Genomic DNA, 25,876 nt, shown 5'->3' with positions numbered 1-25,876 from the left:
GAACTGCTTCTGAAAAGTGAAACTAAATTTCTGACGTCTGTGAGGAATTAGTGACTCCTTCTGAAACTTGCTTATTAAAATTCTTCTTGATTGATAGAAACAAATGGAAATTTTAGAGAGGATAGTTTCTGAATTCTTCGTTGTTCCTTTTGTCATCATCTGATTTAGAGACATTATACCTCTCTGGCCAGTCTGTGAGTGGGTTCACTTGAAAAATAACTTAAAATTTCTCTACAACTTGAAGAACTAAAGCTTCCCTTCCTTCCTTCCTTCCTTTTTCTCTCCCCCTCTCTCTCCCTCCCACCATCTTTTCCTTCTTTTCTTTGATTTTTTTGGTCTTCTTATTTTATTTTATTTATTTATTTTTATTTTTATTGTTTATGGTCTTATTTTAAACGAAGATGAAATCTCTCTTTAGAGTCTGGATTGGTAATTCTATGAACTCATTATATTTCTTTGTTAAAGCCTTTTATTTTTCTTGATGGTCATTTGGATGCAATAAACATTTCATAAATATTTCCTATTTGTCCAGTTCCGTGATAGGTCCTGAGGATACAAAGATGAATCTGACATTCTTCTGTTACACGGCTCATAGTTTAGCTGTAGAGGCAGGGACATAAACAAATTAACTGACACAAGTTGTTAAGACCTGGGAAAAGTGGCATAGAGAGGAGTGGGGAGAAGGACTGATTCCTTGGGAGGGCGAGGAGTTTTTATAGAATTAGACCAGTCTTAAATGTTGCTTTATCACATCCTGCCTGCAGAGGTCCATAGGCTGTGACATCCTGAACGCATAGTGAAAATTCAAATTGCCGACTGGTTCTTTGCATCAGGTAATTGTACACTCTTAGTCATTTGGGCAACATGAAGAGAAGATCGTGGGATCCTGCCACGGTCTAGAAGTTTTGAGAGGTGCTTTTCTTTTAAAATACAATACTCGTAATCGGAAAACTTGGAAAGAATAATCACTACTTTAATATGTAATTCATCTGACAGTATGTGTTATTAGAATAAAGTAATACAGATAGTCTATGCAGCATCCCACAGACCCTTGGCATTTCTTTTTGTCAACAATATTCAACAAAAATTCAGTGGGTGTTTGTAGTTGCTGTATACCGTGCTAATCATGTGGATTAAGAGACCAAATAATATATGTCATCTCTCCTCATGGACCATAAAATATGATGGGGAAGGATGATATTGGGAAGGATGGGGGAAGTTAACTACCCAAATTATTTATTAATTAAAATGCAACAGGTGTTACTGTGCATAATAAGTGCTACTCTTTTGTCTACTCTTCTTCTCTTCTTTCTTGTTCTGGTGATAGCAACTTGCTTTTATTTTTGAGAATCACCCTTCAGCACTGCACGCAACCGCGATGGGACTGTCAGTCAAGGTGCCCTGCCCCTAGCTTACTGACTGTCTAAGGGAGGCCAATCAGCGGGTCTTTGCCAGGAATCGGTGGGCTCTCTCTGTAGTTTCATCATCTCATCATCTTGGAAGTTTGTGGTTGCTTCAACCCTAGCTTTCCTCTGCCTTTTGACTGTTATGCTATATTCTTTCAACAAATTCATTGTTGATCAGTTTCAACTGCCTGCAACCAGTTGTGGTGTTTATAAATCTGCCTAAAAGACTGGGACTCAAAGAAGAAGTAAACTAAATCGTGGCATGATTTTGAGGGTTTGGTGGAGTTTAAGAGTAGAGACTCCATTTGATCGTGATGCTCAGAGCACTGTATTTTGAAAGTAGGAGTTTGGTGACCTGGAATTAATTTCTCTCTTCTTGCATCTGCAATAAATCATATTTACATAATAATAGTATCAGAAGTCATAATATTTATAAAACAGAGTGTAAATATTATAAACGTTGGCAGTCTAAAAGCTGAATCCTAACAGAAGTCTGGAGGTGGAGAACTGTGTTGATTTCCTTATCTTGGAGTACTAAGGTCAATAAATATTTTCTAAAGCTGCTAGATCTAGGAATGGAGATATAACTGTATCATTCAAAAGTATACAGCTACCAAACTGAAGAAGTAAAAAATGATGAATTAACCTAAATTGAGGAGAAGATAGAGAGAGAAGGCAGGCATATAAATGAGTGAAATTTTTCATCTTTCAGGTAGAGAAGTCAAAAGCTACTTACTGACTAAGGTTGAAAAATCAAGAAAGAGAGGTGCAGATACATTATTTATTTGGAGTTCAAGTGGAAACTACCACAAGAACTAACACCTAAATTTATTAACAATGACTTTCTTTGGGGGAGTAGTTGGTGGTAGGAGAAGGGGCGAGATAGGGAGTACAATTTGACATAATCTTGGCTGGAAAAGACCTGGTATTCCAGAAATACACGAGCCATTAGCCTAGTGATGGCATTAAGAAAACAGTATTATCCTGGGCTGTGTTAATATGAGTACCATTTGTGGCTAGGAAATAATCCTTGTGTAAATTCATCGTAGGTTGGGTTCTTACTTGAAAGTTACACTTTAGGGATCCCTGGGTGGCGCAGCGGTTTGGCGCCTGCCTTTGGCCCAGGGCGCGATCCTGGAGACCCAAGATCGAATCCCACGTCGGGCTCCCGGTGCATGGAGCCTGCTTCTCCCTCTGCCTGTGTCTCTGCCTCTCTCTCTCTCTCTCTCTCTCTCTCTCTCTCTGTGACTATCATAAATAAGTAAAAATTAAAAAAAAAAAAAAAAAAAGAAAGTTACACTTTAGGTCTGTAACTTAAAACATATGTATGAAAATTGCATAGAATCCATGTATAGAAAGAGGAAAATGATGACAGGGCTTGGAGACTATGTACACGAGCAAAGGAGGTGCGTTATTTAATCTGAAGAAGAGAAGGCTGAGGAGAGACAAAATTAACCTCCAGGCAATTAGGTGGAACTTTGGAGAATGCCAACTGGCCTTCTCCACCTCATTGGACAGAGCAGAAGAAAGGGAGTTTCACTAAGCAAGACTAGGGGAGAGTCTGTTTTTAGACACAGGAAGACTTTATGATCTGTAAATATGGCCGGACTGCTGACTGGCTATCCCAAGAACATTTGGAGGGCTTTGGAAATAAGATAGAACCACTCATGTTTCAGAACAAGAGCTTGTACCAGTCTTCAGGTCCCTTCAGAGGTGTAGCAAGTATATTTTACAGTCTGATGTCTGTGAATTTACATATGGAGAAAGGTTAAGGATAAAGTAGTCTAAATAGTCCTACCTTGGCTGTGATTCCCAGGTAATATGTCATTAGGAAAAAAAAAAATCAATATTCACAATTTTTTTCTCTGAAGTACTATGCTAACTCCCGGTTCCTTTAAAATATATATATGCCCGCTCACATTATTACTTTATATATCATGTTTTAAGAGAAATTCATATATTCTTAGGAACAGTAGTTCTCAAATTCAAATTTTGCACTATTATTAAGAGATCTCTGGTTCATTTCCTAACAATGAAAGTGATCATTTTTAATGCTGAAACACCTCAAAAACATAGAAATTGTAAAAGAATACCACCTTTTTTTTTTTTTTTCATGAAAAAGTGAGCAAGCAAACAAAGACCATCAACAAATGGGCCCTGCCATCCCCAGGCTGCTGGCCCAGCAGGGCTTCTCTCTAGCTGGAAAGTGCTCCCCGAGGCTCATCCTCTCACGAAGGAGGTAGGAGTGCATGGTTCGCTGCGTCCTCTTCTGTCCTCCCCCTCCAGGTGGATCTCATGTCCCCTTTCTCTGACACTTCTGTATTGAAACGATGAGCAGAAATGCAGTTATGGGGTACTGATTTACCTGGCACCTAAATCAGGGCTACCTCTCTTGGAAGGCTGGCTGTGTAATCTGTGTCTAGGTAGTAGTGGCGCTGGTGAGACACTACAGTCCCCGCCTGGGTGTTGGGTTAGGCACTTGGGTGTAACACCTGAATGGGATTTTTCAACTTCAGACTTTGGATCTGAGAAGGAACTTTGTCCACCTGGAGCTCATGCTGGCTTGAGAGGAAGCAGGGGATGAAGGGAATGTCTGTTGGTCCTTCAACCAACAGTGGCTGCCATAACAGGATTTCAGAGCTAAAAGAAGTTGGAAAATTGCTGGCCACGCTGGTAGTAGGTGACAGAGGCACAGCCTTATTGGCCTGATCCTTCTACTCATGCGTACCTCTTGGGTTATGTATTTATCTGGCCCCATATTAGTGCCATCCTCACCCTGCCGGTCTCCCGTCTTGAATCTTCTCAAACTCTTGAGCCAGATACCTTGGTTTCTATTGATTTTGCCTGGAAAAATGGCACTCCTTTCCATATAGCCTCTCCTATCAATAAAATGGCTGCAGGAAATATGCAGGAGCTGGGGTCCTCCTGTGTTCAGCTGCTGTCCCAACATGCTTAAATCTTGAACCCTTGTCTGCCTTCTTAACTCTAGCTGGTTGCAGCGTTTGGGCCTCACGTCTGCGCTGAGCCACACATGGAGATCATGCAATCACTCCCTAGCTCTGCATAATGAACTCAAAGAATTTCAGAGCTGGAAGGAAGTGTTTACGGGTTTTAAAGCTTTGAATTTGCTCATAAAAATCAAGACCCAGAGAATGGATGTCTTGCCCAAGACCATACGGTCGCGGAATGGCATCTAAAACTGGACCCACAAAAAAATAAAAATAAAAATAAAACTGGACCCAGGATCTAGATGGATCTAAAACTAGATCCAGGCTGCTTATTTCCTAGAATTTGGTTGCTTCCTCCAGGAAGGATCCTCAGAGAAGGCCAACGGCAGCCCGATGTCCTCATCCACCCTCCCAGTTTTGTCCCACCTCGAAGTTGTCAGGGGGTGTGGGCGCCTTCTCTGCTGAGATATTGGTCCTTAAAAGCTAACAGTGGGGCAGCCCTGGTGGTTAGCACCGCCTTCGGCCAGGGGTTGTGATCCTGGGGACCCGGGATCGAGTCCCGCATTGGGCTCCTTGCATAGAGCCTGCTTCTCCCTCTGTCTGTGTCTGTCTGTCTGTCTGTCTCTGTGTCTCTCATGAATAAATAAATAAAATCTTAAAAAAAAAAAAAACCTGACTGTAGTATTTAAGAAAAATCACTATTACTGGATATTGTCTGTAACTTAGCATGGTTATTTTCCTGAATAGATCCATGGCATTGATATTTACATAATAATGCAGCTTTGTATATGATCTATGCAGACAAAAGATTACTTTTAAAAATGACACCAATTATTGCTTTCTCTTTCCCATTTTCATCTCTAAAAATCTCAGAGAGCTAATGTTTCCTGCCTTTTCAGTTGTCAATTTTCTTACCTGTCAAATTTTCTTATCTCTCAAAATCTTTTCAGAACCCCCCAAATCTTGGATCTCTGAATTTGGGTTTTCTGAAAAGTTAAGGTTTGAGGACTTTACCCGAGTTTTCAATACGTCATAATGCAGCCTTTCTAAAATGTATTCTTTCTCTCTGGCTGTTATAAACACTAGCGGAACACTGCATCTCCCCTTGGTGAGCCGGGATCGGGTGATGAGAATTGACTTGCAAACCAACACCTATATCTCAGGACCTAAAAAAAAAAAACAAAAAACAAAAAAACAAAACCTTCAGACATTAGCATTTTGAATTCTTTTGTTGGAACTGATATAATTCCTGAAAAAAATCGGAAAAACAACAGGAGAGAAATAAGGAAGGCTCAGTGGCATCATTGAATGGGGAAATTGGCCACTGGCAGAAAGCCAAGTGCCTTTTTACCACCAAAATGTCTTCATTTTCTTTTTTTTCTATCTCTGGCATCAATGCTTAAATCCTAACCAACTTTCTCACAGGCTGGTCTTGATCTAACATTTGACCGGGTTAACCAAAGGAACACGTTGGGGGCGGACACATGTGAGGCTTTGGGGTAGGGGCAGTCAAGAGAGTTGGGAGTCACTTCCAGAGTTACGAAGAGGCACCCAAAGGTGAACAGATTGTTATCCAGTTATATTGTCGTCTTGGATTTTTGACAGCTTGGTTCATTCATGTAGAGTTGTATACATGGTATAATTAGTAGGACTCTAAAAGTTCATAAATATCCTCTGACATGAACAGTAGATTCTAATCTCTTTCATTACGGAAGGGAGGTTTTTTGAACATCTTCCAGCACAACTGATGCCACTTGCATGAAGAGATAATTTTAATAATTTTAATGTGCCCTCTATTTACCCAGAGCGGGGGAGGCGGACACTGAGGACCAGGACAGGGAAGATTACTCTCTCTCTCTCTCTCTCTCTCTCTCTCTCTCTCGCTCTCTCTCCATGTCAAAAAAATCTTTCCGTGACATAGCCAACTGGTTTATTCTAGTTATTGTCACAATGTTCATCAGCTCTAGTTATGGAAGCTTGGAAATACAGAAGAGCATTCTTTACACTCAAGATTACGTAGGTAACAAGGATGGAGGCGCACACACAGGTAAAAGTGGGAATGCAGATTTGAGAAGCCCAGCGAACTAGTTATTTTATGTAATAACCATGGTTGGGGAGGGTCGAGGAGCCGGAGCACACCTGGGAGAGTGGGGAAGTGTTCTGGAGGAGTTTCAGAGGCAGACAAGAGGATTTGGAGCGTTGGAGCAAGAATCCTAGGTTGCGAGACCCAGAGGCGGTAAGGCATGGAGAGGAGTTGGAAGGCATTGGTTGCCCATTGGTCCACCCACCACCCCTTCACTCTCCCCACAAGTAATGATCAATAGCTACATGGCTGTTCCTCTGTTTTGGAGTCAGAATTCAGAGACTGTCATCATGAGGAGGCTAACCTGGAGTTGCGTGGTCTTTGTTTAGGCTGCAGATATCGTCACTGACAAGAAGAGAAAGGCACCCCACTTACTTCTTTTTTTTTTTTTTTTTTTTTACTTTTTTTTAAAATTTAAATTCAATTTGCCACCATATAGTATAACCCCCGGTGCTCATCCCATCCTATGCCCTCCTTAGTGCCTGTCCCCCAGTTACCCCATCCCCCCACCCACCTCCCCTCCTGCAACCCTATGTTTCCCAGAGTTAGGAGTCTCCCGTGGCTTGTCTCCTTCTTGAATTTTTCCCACTCGATACCCCTCCTTTCCCTTAAAATCCCTTTCACTAGTTCTTATCCCCTGTGTGAGTGAAACCATATGATGGTTGTCCTTCTGCGATTGACTTACTTGACTCAGCATAATACCCTCCAGTTCCATCTGCATCGAGGCAAATGGTGGGTATCCGTCTCTTCTGCTGGCTGAGTCCTATCCCCTTGTGTATAGACCACATCTTCTTTACCCACTGACTTCTGGAACCAGCGGTGAATGCCCTGGGGCTCGCTGCTCCCCGCCCACCTCATGACAGTCACCACTTGTGCTCTGGTTTACTTAGTAGCTATAAAGACAGTACAGTTGGCGAAGGCCCATCTCCACTCCCCACCAAAAAAAAAAAACAAAAAAACAAAAACAAAACAAAACAAAACAAAAACCATAAAAACCATAAAGACCAGCAGGAGTGTTCTAGCCAGCTAATTTTGGAAAATCATGTAACCTCTTCTGAGTCTTACTTTCTGCGTCTGTGAGAGGAGGAGCTTGGAATTTTGATGATTCCAAGCCACTGGGCATTAAGCTTATCGACTACTACATCTGCAGCACAAATGCCTTTTGGGGACAGTAGTGGGTTCTGGGTTTGTCCGAATCACTTGTATGAGCAATTGATAGGAAAGCATCTGCTTGTCAACCCACCAAAGCTCTTCTGACATTTGTCACTTCCAGGCACCTGCATCGTGCATCAGAGACCAAGTGCACCATCCTGGCCTTGCAATGGAACCAATCCCACTCCAGGACACGGTCCAGGGCGTGCCAGTGGGGCTGCCCCCTTGCACAGGGAACCCAGGGCCCTTTATGCTTCCCTGGCTGGGGAGGTGGAGAGTTTCATCCCTGTGAGCAAGACAGCTCCGTGGCTCAGGATGTGCTTCGTGTGTTAAATGTGGGGTTTCCAGTTCGCCCTCCTGGGTAGGGTCAGGGCTCATCCAGGAGCCGCTCCTCGCAGCTTGAATCTGCCCACAGACGGAGAACAGGCTGGGGTGTCTGGGTTCCTGTGACAGTTATAACTCCTTGTAGATGTTTTTTTTTTTTTTTTTTAACTTGTAAATGTTTTTAAAAGAAGAGTGTTCATGCTATTAGTGTGCAGAGGAAATTTAAAGGGACAGAACACACTAGAGAAACTGTGAAGGGTACAGGAGAGACAGGGAGGTGGCCCAAAAGAGTGTCATTCCGTGACCCTTAGGGCCACTTTGTGAAGCGCAGGAAACCGAAATGTCTGTGCTGCAGGCATGTCAATCCCCACCTGGTGCAAACGTGGGTCGTGGATCTACTTTACAACGAAAGTGGCATTTTGCAATTCATCTCTATGAAAGAGTGCGAATTGTTGATTAAAAACTGATTTGCAATGCGAACAGCATTTATTGCGAATAAATAAATAGCATCGTGGTCACAAAATAAATGAGTAAAGATCAATTTAAAAATTGAACTAGCATGAAATTGCTGAAAAGATACACGCATTGCAAAATCCCTTCTGTGTGGCACTATCTCTGTATTTAGAGATGGACATACTCCGATATACTTCCAGTTGGACTAATATTAATGATGAAAAAACTTGAACGTTTCAGAAACTGAACGGTTTTACAGAGACTTCTGTCAAGGTATGAAGTATTACTCGTTAAACGGGGATGTATGCTTCTTATATGTCATTTAAAATGTATTACAACATCTATTAAGTAAATATCTGGATGAATAGCTGTCTCTGAAACCTCAAACTAAAAATCTTTAAGAAACATAAACACAAATGCCTTTAATCAAAATAGGGCTGCTTAGCAGTCTAAGAAGAATATAATTAAAGAAGCCCATTTTAGGCATCTATGCAATTATTTTAAGATATGTTTAGAATTTGCATTTAGTAGCAGGATTGGGTTATTAACCATACAACTTATCACCCTTAGTAATCATATTAACAGAAATAAAATGTCCAGAAACTTTAGGGAGTTGATTAGTAATCTACATTTCACACTAATTATGGGAGGCGCATTAGAGATTATAAATACACAAGATAAAAATCTCAGGTTACTGAGTGCAAAAAAATAAACTTTCACATATTTTGACAAGCATTGCCTGGTCTGAGCTATTTATAATATTTTAGAGTGCACTAGCACTTTTTGTGTAATATAAAAAGTAATAGAATCTTAGTAATATGAGGTCCCACTAGAGATATTTGCTATTAAATTGTTGCTGAGTATGCTGAGGTTTGGGGTAGAATTATCGAGTTTGCAGATTAGCAAAGCAGGTTTTGGCAATGTTTTAAAATTGAGTCAGTGATGCTTTAAAATGGGGCATATTTTAAGGATTCACAATAAGAATTTAAAAATAGATGAAAAGATTGGTTTGTTATCCTCCAGCGGTGTACGTTAATTAGCGTTTTTATGTAAACTAATTTTATGGTTGTCTGCAGGTTTAAGCATATACAAGCAGGGGTGTGGGAGTGAGGCAAAGTTCATGAGAGACTAATTGAAAATGAGGTGTGACATTAATTTTAAATAAGCATTTTCCCATTTTACTCCTGCTTTCTTTTTATCTTTTTAAAAATCTTTCCCTATCCAACCATTATCAGAGCTGCAAACCCGGGATGGCCCAATTATGTGAAATTAGCCTTTTGTCCCTGTTTCTATTTCTAAATTTGACATAGTTTAAATTCCACCCTGAACATTGCCAGCGGGAGTCCCCTTGTGTCCTGGGGAACTGTGGTGTTTGGGGAACATGGAACAGAGGGATGCGCCACACTCATCTCCTCGTCACTTGGCAGGGGTAGCTGGTGTTTGTGTCTTTTCCGAATTTCTTCATGCCCAACGTAACAAAGCTGCTTGATGAGGGCAGAACTGCAAAGTCTACTCTCCTCCCTGTCCACCAGTTTAAAAAGCGAAAAGGCCAGTGGTATGGCAAGACAGGACTTCTTTATAGTGGCCAAATAATTGTTGTAGTTCTTTTTAATTGCCCGTGTGCCACCCAGAATGACGAATGGTGAAGAGATGGTTCCTGGAAGTTCAAGAAAGAAATCCCAGTGGTTTGGCAGCAATAGTTTCCAGCAGTCATCTTCAATTTATTTTTAGACAATTATTTAAACCAGAATTAGCTATTAAGTCACCTATAAGGTAGTTAGCCTATATGGTATGATTAGTCAAAGGAATTTGTAATTAGCCATCCTGAAATACCTGTACCAGAAAAACAAGTCCTTTAAATGTTACTAATTTTCATGGCATGAATAATTATAGCTATGCCTATTAGAGGCAGAGTCTTTATGTAGCATGAGCGAACATTAATTGGTGCTAATTCATTCTAATCTCAGGATTCTAAGGATCCTAAGAAGTGGTCCGATCTAGCTTCTTACCTTCAGAGAAGATTTGGCTAAAGCTCTGCCTCTCCTTGAAAATTATTCCTTCTGCCCCAAATGTTGGCAGAGCTTTCCTTCCCTGGAATTCTGTGTAGCACCTGCGCTGAGCATTTGGCACTTCGCCTGGGTTGCCCTGTATTGCAGTTGACGCGTGTGTCCTATCCCCTACACCAGAAGGTCCCCACCCTTCCAAGGCCAAGACTGGATTTCAGCTTTTGGGCCCACTTGCCCCAGACCCTTAGGCCCACGGTCTACCATACGAGGTGATCACTATGCATCGAGGATGTTGAGGTAACTTTATCTTGAAAACCATGCTAGTCCTTAACAATCCTCTCTTGATATCTGGTCAACAACTTGAATCAGAAAGTGTTAGAGACGCTTGAGACTGTGGGGGATGTTCTAGTCTAATCTCTGTTTTCCATATAACGAGATGGAGTAAGGCTCAAAGAGGCAAAATCACTTGCCTAAGACACATTGCTAATTAATGGCAGAATTTGGACCAGAATTCCAACTTCACCAATTCCGAGTCCAGAACTTTCTTTTTAGCATGCCATCTGATGTTCACACCAGCGTAGATGCCCCTCCTCAGATTTGTTCATGGGAATGGATCCTGGCAAATCTCTGAGCTTCTGGTTCTGGGTCCTCTCCCTGTGCACACATAGACGACCAGCGGCTTCTAGGACCACAGATGTGTGCTGGAATCAGCGGTTCTGGACCTTAATGGACAACATCTGGGTAGTTTACATTCTCTTGAACGTGTGGTTTTTTTTCCTCCAAATCCCTGGTTTTTTGTTGTTGCTTTTGTTTGTTTTTTAGGCTACTTTGAGAAGGTCAAGTGAAGGGTTTGGGAAATAAGCCTTCCTCGTTGGCTTCTACCCCGATTTGGGAAGACCAGGCCAGTGCTTTGTACATCAGCTGGCTCAGAAGGACTGTGTGGGGCATTCTTAGATGAGCAGCTCAGCAGATCTCGAGCTCTCTGCTGTCACACAGACTTTCTCTGCTAAAGCAAAGTTCTCACTAAGGTTGCTGTGTAACTACATGCTCTGTGGATTAGGAGTGTATCGGTTCAAAGCCCAGTGTCGTGGCTTGTCCAGCCTTGGGGTCTGAGGAAGCTGCCCCAGAGCCAGGCTGGTTTTTCTGACAGTGCCCAGAGAGTTGTCAGTGAGCAAGTACAGTACAGGGTTTTTGGTTGTGACAGATGTTATCTAGTTTCTAACCTTTGTTCAAGTTCTTTTAAGGAAAAGCGCCACCCATTTTCTCTGACCAACTTAAAAAAAAAAAGGAGAGAGATGGAAAGATCTCAGCATGAATAACAGCCAAAAACACATGACAACCTAAGCTTTTGAACGCTCAGAGAGCTGGGGTGCCCAGAATCGGCGTGATCTTTCTTTAATGATTTCAGAGCCCCATGTGTGTGCGCTCAGAGTAGATAGACTGTGTGATCTTAAACAGCCCTGGTGTCACATGGAGAGTTTCTATTTCTTGACTAAATAGACTTTCTGGTTTCAAATTAGCATCCCATCATGAAAAGCAGGACCGTGTGTGGGAGGTTGGAGGCAGCCTTGGCTGTTGTTTGAAACAAGCCCTGCTTCTGCTTTCCCTGACTCTAATGCATTGGGATGCTTTTTGGGTTTGGGAACCAAGTGTTTCTGAATTCTCTCTAATCAAGGGGGAATCCAACGAAGCATGGAGTAGGAAAAACTTGGTTGAAAATGCAGCCTGTGTCAGCATAGGAGTGGCTTCAAACCAGTCAGTAACACACCCAGAAAGTTGCAGACACCAGGAGGAGAGGAAGGTCCAGGTGTCACCACACCTTTGTTGGAAGCAGTCATGAGAGTGATAGAGGGTCACAGTGACTCGAGGTCCCAGGCTGTATTTACTTTCATGAAAGCAGGCCGACAGGTGAATTTCTGTGGTCCGTTGGTTACCATACCTCGGGCCTTTCATGAACTAGCCAAGTTTCCAGAAAAAAAACTGAAGATTAACAGAGAATTGCCAACTCCCTCCCACTTAGAGACCAGTAAAGACATTGAATACATGTGGTCTCACATCCTTGTTTCATACAAAAAGGGAGATTTTAGTACCGCAGCATAAAATCATAATCTAAGAATAAAGTCCTTCAGATTGCATACATTCAAATTTTAGGAAAAGGTCGCTACATAGTCTTCTCAAAAAAAAAATTCTTAAAAAATTTTTTTAAAAAATTAAATTAAAAAAATTCTCTCATTTTGCTGTGGACTTCTAAAAATATTTGCATCGCCTTGCCTTTGGGAGATCACTGCTGTACACTGAGCAACATCACGAAATTCTCACTCCTTATGACCTTAGTATAGCTTTTGTTCTTAGCTCAGACTGACTTTATATGTGCTTGATGTTCTTTAAAATTCTGGTCGCATGTTGATTAGTACTGGCTGGAGCCTTGTTAACTAGCTTTGGTGGAGGCTGCTAGTATTATCATCATTCATTCACTCACAAATATGTGCAACTGCTCTAATTCAGAGTAATATTTGCCAAGACCCAGCTTCTGATTTAACACCCAATTCCATATCACGAGAGCGGAATCCTGGAATGCCCCACTGTTTCTAGAAGCTCCTACGTCAGTCCAAGGTACAAGGCCTGAGGTTTCTAAAGGCCTACAGCTAGACTGGCAAATTGAGATGTCACAGAAAACTCTTTGTAAGAAATCGCATTGACAGTCATTTGACGTTCTATCACTAGCTAGGAGATTCTGAGAAAATCATTTACAGTCTCTGGATCTCAGTTTTCTAGTATGTCAAATGGAGATAATGCCACCAGCCACATTCTGGAAACTGTAATTTACCGGATACTCTCAGAGCTTCAGTGTTCTTAATCTGAATGAATGTGTGACTAAAGGATTAAGGTTTTTTTGTTTTGTTTTGTTTTGTTTTTCTTCTGTTTTGTTTTATTTTTTTTGCTTACAAAGGTTGGAAGCACTTGCCAGTGGAATTCATCACACACCAAACACTCATTGGAAGTATAATGTGGCTCAAGCATTGTGCTGTGTCTCAAGATATGAGGAAAATAACATTATTATTATTATTCATTAGATTGTATTTAAAAGGTCATGCTTCCCTTATTTGTAGTTGGTTTGTTCATTCATTCATTCACTCACTTGTTTATTTAACAAACATGGACAGACTCAGACTATGTGCCCTAGAGAGAAAATAAGATAAACTTGTTTCAAGGAACTTGAAACTGCTTTTAAAGAGTTTGTTATTTTAAAAAATGATATCCCATTTTTTTTTGCACCATGAGGCACAAAAGGCACATTATATAGAACACAAGCAGAAATTGCAAAATGAGTATTTGTCTGTAGATCTTGAATATAGGAGAGAGAGAATGATTCTCTCCACTCACCATCTTTGTGACTCTTTTTTTAACTCTGTACTATTCAGAGAAACCCATGTTCTTGATAAAGTAAGGTTGAAGTTATTCAATTTGATAAAGGTGACAATGATACCCAAATAACAAAATCTAAAGTGATTTAAGGACATCAAAACCCAAAACAGATTTAGAGCATGCCCAGCCCATGGACCAATGCAGTTCACCAAAATAATTATTCAGTAACCCTCTCTTCTCAAAATACCTCATCCACTAACAACAACCATAAATAAAAAGAAAAGGAGAAAAGAAGAAGAAAAATCCCCTTAAGGCCATAAGTTATTTTAATTTGCTTTCTGTCATGATAAAATTAAGCAAACACTTACCAAATAGCTATATTATTTTGCACTGTGTAGACCTGGCCTTGGTTTACTAGGTAAAATTTCTTGCAGCTGATGAGGCTAAGAAGCAAATACTTTCTTGCTTTGAATAAAATGGTGTGTTTACAAAGCCTTAGTCAAATTTAAAACTGAAAGGTTTTGTGTATGCTATCCTTGTAATTCAGGAACAATTTCAAAGGCATATTACCCACTGGTGAGTTACTTTCCACAAACTACAAGTACGTGGCAACTCTGGCTTTGTCAAACACTTGGCACTGTACTGCTCCACGATGGCCACTACATAAATATTTGTTTAATCAATGAATACATGAATTCAGTCAATGCATTAAATTAGCGATTATATCATCTTGCATGGATAGATCGCTTTATAATCTGTTAAGTGCTTTCACGTTTATCCTCATTATAATACTTTGAATAAAGAAGAAATTCATTCAGCATGTTGAATTATACTTAAAAGCCTTGAGGTCACCGAATATGTCCATGGCCTGAAGTGAGAACTATAGTAGAAATATGCTAGGAGGTATGAATACTCAGAAAAACAAAACAGAAATGATAAAAAGTATACAAGCTTAATAAACAACATAAAAATAAACTAGAAAGGAAGATAATGGTTTAAAGGATTATGCCACTATAGCTTTGATACAATCTGGGGCAGAGTTGATGCCTGAGCCAGAATTCCACTTCTAAGTGATCTTTATTTCACTTGCGTGTGTATGTGTGTGTCCGCGCGTAGACGTGTGCAGGCATGTATATTGTAGGTTTTCTGGTCTCCCTAGAAACAAAACCAGAAAAGCTAGAGAATTACAAATATGTACACCAGAATCTCACTGCAGGGAGCCAAGATGGACAGTAGAGTCTTTTGGGGTTTTTCCTCATTGGTGCTATGGTCCTGACCCAGCTGAATGTTATTTAAAGTAGTGGTGGGCAGTGCTTCCAGATAATCTAAGGACTCCGAACTGGCCCTTTCACGCAATTCTTGTGAGTGAAAGGCTTCCTTAAGGAATGAGAGGCAAAAACACAGAGTAGCTCACTTCAAGCTCCCAGACACGTCAGCTCCCGATTTTGTTCCAAGAGCTCATCGTAAATTGCTGTGCATTCAAAGACTCTCCTGGAGCAGAGCTGATAAGATGTTACCTGAAGTACACTGAATATTAACTTAGAAATAAGGAAATTCCTGAATTGCTTGGTTGTTGTTACTGATTTGTTTCCTTGGATGACTGCATTTGTTAAGCATACTTAGAGTAAAAAGGGTTATAATGAATTCACAGGATGGTAAAATTTAAAAAGTGTCCAGATAAACTGCATAAGTCCCTAAAAAAAATGTGTTCCCAAAATATATGTAGCTTGCTTTCTTTTTTTTAAAGATTTTATTTATTTATTCATGAGAGACACAGAGAGGCAGAGACACAAGCAGAAGGAGAAGCAGGCTCCATGCAGGGAGCCCGATGTGGGACTTGATCACAGGACCCCAGGACCACCACTTGAGCCAAAGGCAGATGCTCAACCACTGAGCCACCCGTGTGCCCCTATATGTAGCTTTCAAGCCCTGCCTCAGGTTCCCTTTGGCACTTGAGCCAAAGGCAGATGCTCAACCACTGAGCCACCCGTGTGCCCCTATATGTAGCTTTCAAGCCCTGCCTCAGGAAACCTGGCTCCCAATCCTCAAGAGTCTCCCGGCCACAGTTAGGCTCCTCAGGGCCTTATTTTCTCAAAATTAAATTTGAAAGAGAGTAAAAAAAAGGATATTAAAAAAAGAACTAGAAAGCAGCAGACAGTAGATGGAAAACACATCTGGGCTTCTCAGAGACTGGGGTTCATCAAAATGCTCATGAAAACTTGTAAAGAAGCCATTTTTAAAGTTCACGTCAAAGGGCATTGTGATTTAGGATCAGAAGACTGAAGTTTCGTGTTCCTCTTCTGCCTCCTGGCAGCTGAGTATCTTGAGGCAAATCTCTTAATCCCTCTGAGCCTCACTCTCCTCATCTAGAAAATAGGGACACTAATACTATATTTGTGAAGTTTTTGTGAAGATATGATAAATAAGTATATGAAAGTCTTCATAAACTATAAAAGGATGTCAAACAGTTGTTACTATCAGTAGTGATATTTTTGCATAACACTTAGCGTTTTTAATAAAAAAAAATAATACGCGTTCATGGCAGGAAACTTGACAATTATGTAAGTTGTAATGTCTGAAGGATTCTGGGGTTATGTGCAGATCCTAGGAAGTCTAGAGCATGTCCCTTATATTATTGGTGTTTGCCTACCTTGAAACTCTGCTTCAGAGCTCTGGATGACAGGACTGCCTCAGAGGACCTCAGAGACTGGGGTTCATGAAAACTTGTAAAGAAGCCATTTCAAAGTTCACATCAAAGGGGATTGTGATGCCTGCATGCTTAGGGCCACTTAAACAGTTTCCACCAAAGACTTCCTAGAAGTAACCAACCAGCAAAAACTGCAGGTGCCCATAGAAACCATTGGGTGGCCTGTGTCCTGAAAAGAGACCTCTGGGATGGAGATCAGGGCGGGAGATATGTCCTAATTCTCCATTAATTCTTCACTTTCTAAGTCCCAGCTTTCTCACCTGCAAAAGGCCCTATTTGAAGAGCTATTCTTTGAGGTAGATGCTGGGTATGGTTTTTATGAGTCTGTGCTCACTCTATTGTTTCCGTGGGCTCTTTGAACACCAATAGGGACCAACCAGGAAGGTGAGACCTGCTTGATGTCAGCTTGGGGCACTTCCCACGGTGTTCCGGAGGCCTTCGGGAATCTTGAACACCACTGTCACTTGGTGTCACCCATAAGATGCTGGAAGGGATAAGTCCATAAAGGTGATGAGGAACAGGCTGTTGCTCAGTTTACAACGTCTCCGTTCCCCTCTTGCTTTCTCTGGGTAGATGGATAAAACCTCAAATATAGCTAGAAAGCCAGAAATGTGAATTTTGGGGGTGGGAGGGGAGGATAAGACAGAGAAGCAGCTGTTGAGAAAGACCAGAATTCCTTACACCTCTAGAGGGAATAATAATATATTACAGGCCATTTAAATGTTGCTCCAGACTGTGGATTTCAGCCTAGATGGAGCCCTCGGAGTGTTCTGGAATGAAAAGTTCTTAAATGGAGTGTTTAAATGCTAACATACAGATTTAATGTTGGGGTTCTTTGACCTGAAATCAGCACCAGCTTCTGCCCTGATGAAAGCAGCTTTTCTCGGGGATTTGGACCTTGCCAACATTTGCCCATTCAAGGCAATTGACCAAAAATTTGGGTCAGATCTAATAAGAACACAGTAAAGAATAGAGCCCTTTTTACACTTTTAAAATTGGCATCAAGAATATCAGCTGTCAGAATGTTATGTTTAATATGAAAATGTGGTCTCTCAATAAAATCATTTTCCTTTCACTTTAGTGTAAGCACAGTAGACATTAAGCTCTGAAAGACCTGAGGCCAAAAAGAAAAGAAAGAAAAGAAAAGAGAAAAAAAAAGCAATAATTAAAAATGAATTCTTAAAAGCATAAGAAATCTCAAAGTAGGTTTCTTTAGAACATAATGCAAGAGAAGTTGAAAAGGTAACTTGCCAAAGTGACACTGCTCTTGTAATATTACTGGAATAGTCTTCCGGACTGAATCAGTAATACACTACTTTAAAAAAAAAATTCGGGGAGGCTGATGTACTGACATTAAATTCTACACAAATATTCTGGTTATTTAATAGTAATTTATTGTAGTTTTACTGGAAATTTTCTCCTCTTAGTTCTTAAAAGATTTTACAGCCTCAATTAGCACTTTTACTCCTAATAATCAATATTGATTTTACTGTATTCGTTTTAGATCTTAAAATTTTTACCTAGAATTCTAATCTTAACTGTTTTTAAAGTAACATATCTCATTAAAAAAAAAAAAAAAACAGACTTGTTGGATAGTCCTGTGTTGCCAACTGGAAAATTGATAAATTTCCATTTATTTGAGGTGGGTTCTTTATTCAGAAAAGAAAGGACAGTTCCGGGTAACATGGACTTGACATTGTTAACAAAATGTTAAACAAGAATGTGCACACTATTTTCCAATGTCTCCTGATAATTAGGTAGTGGTTGTTATTTTTAATCATATTGCAGATTCTGTTTTTAGCCTTGCTATTTATCTCTGTGTTTCAGTATGCCTGCTATTTCTGGGAGCTGATTCTCCTGCTCACAACTTACATTAATTTTACGGTGCACACTGCCTGACTGGAGTCCACATAGGTGGCCCCCAGTGTGCAGTGAGATGTCCTCAAGAGAACAATGGACAGTTAGGGATGATTCCTGTCCACTCTATGTGTTCTGACAATGAACTGGAATTTCTCATTTTTTACATTAATAGCTTTTCACCCTGCTTTGTCTGATAACATGCCACACGCTACATGTGGAACACAAACGCTTTACCAAAACCCTTCAATGAAATCCTACAAATTGTTTTTGTTCAATGTCTCCTGGAATCTTGTATGTGGAGTTCAATATTATCTTTCTTTTTTTTCTAATGTATAAATGATTAGGTTTTTGATTTTTGCCTAGCATTTAGGGGTGCTAGTAAAAAAAAATAAAGAGTTTCTTAGGACTACCTTTTCCAGTTCCACGTTTCACAAACATTTGAGCTACCTTGGGTTGGCCAGGAAATGTCTGCTGCCACATTAGTGATGTGATAATGGGCTTCACACATCACCTGGACATTAATAGCATGAGATCACTTACTGCTTCTGAAAGCAGCTTTGTTCTCAGCTGGTGTCCTGAAGGCACTGTGTGAGCACAAAGGGACTTTCTATCACGGAGGTGAAAGTCAGAAATAAGCTAGTCATCTTTATCACTAGTGTGTATTTGTGTGTGCATGTGCATGAGTGTGTGTGTGTGTGTGTGTGTGTTTCATCTCTATTTAACAGGTCCATTGATATTTGATGGAAATGACCAAAAATTCAGCGAGTTGCAGAAAGTATGTCTGGGTCTCCAATCTGCTCCGCTCTGTGACATGCAAAACTTCTAATAACTGGGGACCTCTAACTCAGCTGCAATGGCCCATCAAAGGTGCAACTTTATTCTCTCATAACAGCCCTGTAATGTGATCAGCAGACATATCTGCAAACTTTTCCCTGAGCTGTGCAGATGTGGCCGTAAAAGAGGCACGTATGCCATTGTGTATTTCCTACTTTCCTCTGAAAATGAATTTGGTTTCTGGTTATGGCAGTGTAGCTGCCTGCCGTATAAAATTTCCTACAGGTGCACACCCTCTTAAAGAAATGTAGTCTATGAAAAAATCAGAAACTGAAAATGGGACCGATTCGGGGCTATTATTAATTTGATAAAGTGCCCTTTGCTTTGTAAAGGTATTTGCCAAAGAAGGCTATCATAAAAGGCTTCTCTGGTGCCTTTATGATAGCCCTCAATTAATCAAAAGCAGATGTATAGGAATTGTTCAGAGAGACACCCGTCATGTAAATTAAAATGTGGACATCATTAAACAATTCGCTGTGTGATTTTTTTGTTGTTGAGATAAATTATACACCGCGAATTCATTTGCGATATGATACGTTTACTTAAAAATTGGGCATCTGTGTTCTCCCTGAAAAAAATCAGGCTTTGAGTTATTGTTCCCCAAAATGAGATGTATAGTTTCTAAAACTTAATTTGGAGTTTTTAACCTATTTCTCCTCTGAGGAATATGGGCTTGTGAATAGCGTACATTCTTCATATCACATTCAAAGTCTAATCTGGTTTTCTTAGCAATCACATGGATAGGTGTAAACAGATAAATAGTCACCATACACTATTGACTGCCATGGCTCATTTTTCATCTTTTGAAATAAAAGCCCAAGAGAATTTTTGTTGGGATAAATTGGAAATAAAAAAAAAAAGTTCTCTTTTGAAGTGGATACTTTGAACATGGCAGATTTGTAGAGAATTTTCGTTTGCCTTTGACTCCTTTTCAGATCGAGATGGCTCTATAAAATTAGAATTTTGGTTACTATAAACAGTGTTTCTTCTGACCCCGAATTAAAGAACCACTTTTGAGCCAGTGCCGGTGCTGTTTTGGTTTTTGAAATTTCAGGTCTATTATCAGGCTTAACACTAAATTTAAGCATTATGAATTAGCTAACTTTTCCCTTAATTAGCCACCGCTACACTCCTACATAAAAGCTAAAAATACAAATACTTACATTTCCCTCTAAGGAGTCTAATTACATTATTATCTCAAATAATGTCTCCTTAATGATTCTTTGAACAATACCTCCTATGTTTTCTTCCTCCATGCAGACCTTTCATAAATAACATAGTCTGCATCAAGACAAACAGTACATTCAGCATGTTTTGCAAAATAGAAAAAGGCAAGCTGGAAAAAGCAAATGAACCAAACCTCTATATTCCCAACACGCTTCTAGACCACTTTAATGTAGAGTTCACAATGGGCATGTACATTGTTCGTTGGAGTATTTTAATACTTTTTTTTTCATACAATGCCATCTATCAAATAGCCAAAGAAGGCAAATTACTCACAGGAAAGAATCCGGAAAAGCCCAGAAATACCAAGCTACCCACAGTGACATCATGAGAATAAAACACTCAGTGAATAATAACAATACCAGCTACTAACAAGGGAAACACGGTGCCAAATGAGTGCTCGTGGTAAAATGGACCTTCTTATTTATTTAGGTGGAAAAAAAAAAAAAAAACAACCCTCTCAATTCTGCTCCATCTTCTTTATTTAAAACAAAATAAGACGATGCTTGCTTGGAACAAATAAAACAGGGTTTCCCGCAAATCCCTCAAGACATTTTAAATCCCACGTAGGATACACCGGAATTAAGGAGCATTACGGGGACTCTTGAATGGCACAGCTACAGAATTATTATCCATCGGGCTGTAAGGCACGGAGTCCCCTTAGCTCAGGTTTGCTTTGCTTTCCCAGCCGTCAGCATTTCCCATCCCATCGGCTGGGGAAAGCCAGGTGCACGGAGTTTCACTTTTCCAAAGGAATTCTGTTCAGAGAGTTGCGCTGCAGCACGGTGGGTCCCATGCATTGCTCTCCACTACAGGTTTCCCTCTTTCCCCAAATCCCATTTCGTGCTATGCTTATTCATTTTCGTGAAGGACGACCTGAGTTCACGAAAATAAATAAATAAATCAGAACTCCTTTATGCGTGCTACGTGCCATGGTCCGTGGGCATAAATAACACGGCGTGCATTCAAGTACACATCCTTTTCCCATTCGTTTCCATTCTCGGTGCCAACTTTGGCTCAATAAACAATGACCTTCAGCTTTAGCGTGAAGGAAGCATCCAGAACATAATGCACAGAGCGGTGCCCCTTCAAAGAAGGAACCCCTTTGGAAGGGCTTAGGGCCGGATTTAAGCAGAAGCTCGTGGGAGCACAATCCCCAAGGAGGTGGCTTCAAATCCAGCTGAGGGGTGGCCAGACAACTGTGCCTGAATCCGAGAAGTGTCTTTCGAGCACGGTTTTGCTGAGCACTTTGAAAATCATGACCCAAGAACAGGCCTAGAAGATGCTCGCCAAATGAGCACTTTAGACAGTCAGAGGACTGAACGAGATCTGAGATCTCCTGATTCATTCCTTGCTGCACGTGTTCCTCAGCTTCTCCAGCAGGAGAATGGAGGCATTAATCCTTCCCACATTTCTCAAAAGCATGTTTCAAGGATTAGAGAATTCAAGGTGGCAAAGGATCAAATTGCTATTTATCTAGGACTCCTTCTAACCGGTGGGGCATCGCGGGGTAGGCTGAAAGGGCTTATTTATTGAATCCCCAATTGAATTGGCCTTAGAGAGTTAATACAACATCCACGGTGACAAATTTACTCACTAGGAATAAATTGCATTAGTTCCATTATTTGTAAAGCACTTTCCCATCTGGGAAGAAAGTTACAGCATAAATCCCATTCTGTTCAGTAGCATGGCTGGAAGGTATCAACCTTTTATGAGCTAGGAAAGTCAGGTTTTTTCTTCTATTAATTTGCTAAGCATTCTCTGCCCCATGAGTTTTAACACATTGGAAGTACAGCAGCTGGCAGATGATGAGGACAGGAGGAAAGAGGGGAACCTTTGGCCCCACTGGGCTGTGTCAGCTTTTTAATTCAGTGGAGGCTGGTTTCACAGGATTTGGAGTTGACTTTGGCTCAAAAATAGGGCTCCTGAGTTAACAACCTGGAGAATCACTTTTAGTTGAGACTTACTTCCAGGTAAGTCTCAAAATTTGAGCACCTCAAAATTTTAGTACCTACAGCATGGTCTCAGGAGTTCTAAAATCTTGAGGTTCTCTATCCCTAAGCACTTCCACAGCGGCAATATTATATAGTCAGCCCAACGATCTGAGTTCAAGTCCTAGGGTTACCATCCTTCACTGTTCGACTTTGATCAAATTAATTTCACCTCCGAGAGCCTCTATAAAATGAGAGCTAGCATTGTAGCAAGTCAGGAGGCTACAGAAGATGAAGTAAGATAATGCACGTAAGGCTCCTAGCGTGGTACTTGGAACACTGTAAACCATCACGCATGCTCGCTCTTACTGTTACTATTGGACAGGACTCTTCAGATGTGTTACCCGAAGTGTCTACTTGGCTTGAGATGGCACCCTCAGTGGCTTGGACAGTCCAGTAGACACAGAATCACCTCTCTACCATGTAACCAATGAACTGAGACACTTTCCCTGGCTCCTGTTGACACATTCTGTCCATCAATTTTGAAGCTCCGATTCTAGAAACTGACCTGGATTCATTCATCCATTCATTCAGAGGACATGGAGTTAGGACCTCTGTGGGCAGCTTGCTCTCTACTACAAGTTTCTTTCAAAAATAGAAGGGAGGGGGCGCCTGTATGGCTCAGTGGTTGAGCGTCTGCCTTCAGCTCAGGGCATGATACCAGGGTCCTGGGATCGAGTCCCGCATCAGGCTCCCATCAGGAAGCCTGCTTCTCCCTCTGCTTATGTCTCTGCCTGTCTCTCTGTGTCTCTCATGAATAAATAAATAAAATCTTTAAAAAATAAAAAGAATAGAAGGGAGAGCTCTTATTTTTTGGAAAGGGGAAAATGCATACAATTGTTTAAAAAGTAATATGAAGCCTTTCTATACATGCAGATGACTAGTTTGAATTTTATACAGTTTGATTCTTTGATAATAGCTAACACTTACTGAAGGCTCACAAAAGGCCAAGAACTAAGCTGAGGACTCTATGTAAATTATCCTCACAAGGATGCTAAAGGCAGACACTACTAGTATTCTAAACTTTGAGCCCCAAGAATTCAAGCTCCAGAGTCTGTACCTTTAACTACTACCCTAAACTCCCATCCACAGACAGTACTGATTTTTAAAAATTACTAGACACTCCTCTAATACAGTTTGTCCTCTTTGAAGACTGACCCCTTACACCTTGCTACCATGCTGTGTTGCATGAAACACAGTTCAATTGCATTTACTGGCCGTCAGAATCCCTTACACTTTTATTTGCAATTTTCAGTTCACAAAGGGGTGGTATATGCCTTGTTATTTACACCACCCCCTCTGTCATTTAGTTTTACGAAAATACTATAGGGTGCTTGTTTATGTCATCCTGGCCAGGAGGTGGCTATGATCTCCATTTTGGTGCTAAAGAAGCTGAACCTTGGATACAGCCCATGACTAGGCCATGGTCACTCCATTGATGAACAAATCGAGTGTGAACCCAAATCTTTTGATTCAAATAAATAAATAAATAATAATAAATAAAAGAAATCATGGCTATCTTTTAAAATTAGAATAATGCATATTATGTATCCAAAGGAAAAGTGACTTTAAACTGGGTGGGTGAGCCATTACATCACCCTTCTCTAGCTAGTTCATTTGTAGCTCATTCAGTCAACATCATGGATCTCCTCCCAAATAATAGGCATAATCAGACACAGAGCCTGACCACAAGGAACCTATTTGAAAGGGGAAATTAGAATCTTCAATCAAAGGTAAAATAATAATAATAGCCATAAAAGAAGGATTGGAGCCAGGGGATTCAGGAGGTTTTGCAGCTGGGCTTGCAGCCCTGCAGAAGGAGAGGGCTGCTTTGGCCGGGGAGGGAGCTCACGTCAAAGAACTACAGAACTGGTTTACTCTGGGAAGAGCTGATGAGATAGCACGGACGCCAAAAAGCTCAATCTGGCACTAAAATGAAGAACATTTTTTGTCTATTTTTTTCTACCAGTTGTTTTGTTCCCCCAAATGCAGTAAGAAATATTTTAGGAACTCCAATGAAAGGGTTCATACACCAAATGAGAATTTTGAAGTTCATAATTTTCAGTTATTTCATATGGTGGATTTCATTTGTTTGAATGGTATTCAATACTGTTCCACTACTGCATGGAGAAACATCCCCAACACATGCAGTTTCCCTTTAAGAAAAGACTCGGGTCCTGCTTTTCAGATGGTCATTCAGTGATACAAACCTGTAGGACTGAGATAAATTGCTCCAGGAAACATTTTCCTCTTGGAAAATCACAGATGAGACTAAATGAGACATTTTATATATATAGTAGCAAACAGTCATAGGTACATTTCATTTTGAAGGTCCCATCTGTCTTGCAACCCAAACAGGTTTTGACGCTGCAGAGTGATTGCAGGGTTTCAGGACGTAGGAAGAGCCAGGGATGCACAACAGGATGCTGACAAACTCACTATATTTTTACTGTTTGGGAATTTTTTAAAAGCAAAAATGTAATCAGAACTGTAATTATGCCTCTTGACTTATGCGACCATTGTATTTTGCAAAGTATAACTTGAATACTTCAGCCCAACATTTAAATATAACTGCAGCTTTTATAACAAAAGGGACCCGGCAAAGCTTTTTGCTTTTTTTTAAAATATTTTTTTTTTTTGCCAGGATTAGAGTTTTAATTGATATCATTATAGCTCAAAGTTTGAACATGATGGGAATAATGACTCTGGTGTTTTTCAGCACCTTATTATTCATTTTACATCTTTATGTCAGCTATGTGCCCAAGTCCACAGAGTCTGTAATATTTGAATTAATAATGTAAATTTAACTATTGCCATTAAAGCAAAGAGCTAATTAGGTCCCTGCTTGCTGACTGGCAGTATGATGCAATGAGTAAAATGCTTTGAGCTGATAGCTAACACTGCCAGGAAAATGTGAATTGAGTTCACTTGAGATTAAACAACCTCCAAGACTACAGAGGAGGGGAAAATTAAAAGTGTCTCATCTCATTTTTCTTAAAAACAAAACAAAACAAACAAAACAAAACAAGAAACCAATCCATGAAGAGACACGGATAGCTCATCATATGGCTCAGAACAAGATTTCCGAGATGTTTTGCAATTATTTTGTGCCTTCCATTCCGTGGCTTTCCTTCCAAGCTCCTGGTGGGGATGCAGTTTTTCTCAGGCATCAGTTAGCATGTTGGCCTTCTTCCATAGTTTTCACCTTCTACACCAAAGAGGCCAGCAAGCTGAACTTTACCTGTTTTATAAACACCTCTTTTAAGTAAACCCTAGCATTAAAAAAAAAAAAAAAGCTTGAACGATACTTCTTTTTTTATTTCTTGCCATTATTCTCATTTCAGAAAAACAGCCAAAAACAAATAGCAGAAATGGAGAGGAGAGGCAAAATAATGGTTATTTCAAGTTCAGGTAAGGAAAATCTGTCCTGTAACTTGTAGAAGTAGAAAAATGGTGCACAAAGGCATAAGCACGTACAGGTTTCCCGCCGTCTGCAGGGAGAGCACTCCTACGAAATCCTGC

General features: G+C 40.4%; 1 long non-coding RNA gene across 8 annotated transcripts in view; it reads right to left on the bottom strand.

Moving 5' to 3' along the window:
• Positions 1 to 399: 399 nt before the first annotated feature.
• Positions 400 to 25,876, bottom strand: part of LOC140624410 (uncharacterized) — a 373,398-nt gene continuing 347,921 nt past the window's right edge. For 3 of the 8 annotated variants that reach the window (XR_012023885.1, XR_012023889.1, XR_012023887.1), the window contains one exon: positions 24,454 to 25,872. This is a non-coding gene — a long non-coding RNA (uncharacterized lncRNA). Of the gene's footprint in view, positions 1,789 to 2,468; positions 5,521 to 24,452; positions 25,873 to 25,876 lie in introns of those variants that run through there. The other 5 variants (XR_012023892.1, XR_012023893.1, XR_012023886.1 and 2 more) reach the window with 5 other exon arrangements.

The sequence above is a fragment of the Canis lupus genome, chromosome 34 (genome assembly GCF_048164855.1).
Source record: "Canis lupus baileyi chromosome 34, mCanLup2.hap1, whole genome shotgun sequence".
Taxonomy (NCBI): Eukaryota; Metazoa; Chordata; class Mammalia; order Carnivora; family Canidae; genus Canis; species Canis lupus.
Note: the sequence above shows the minus strand (reverse complement) of the source record. Positions and strands in the feature narration are given on the sequence as shown.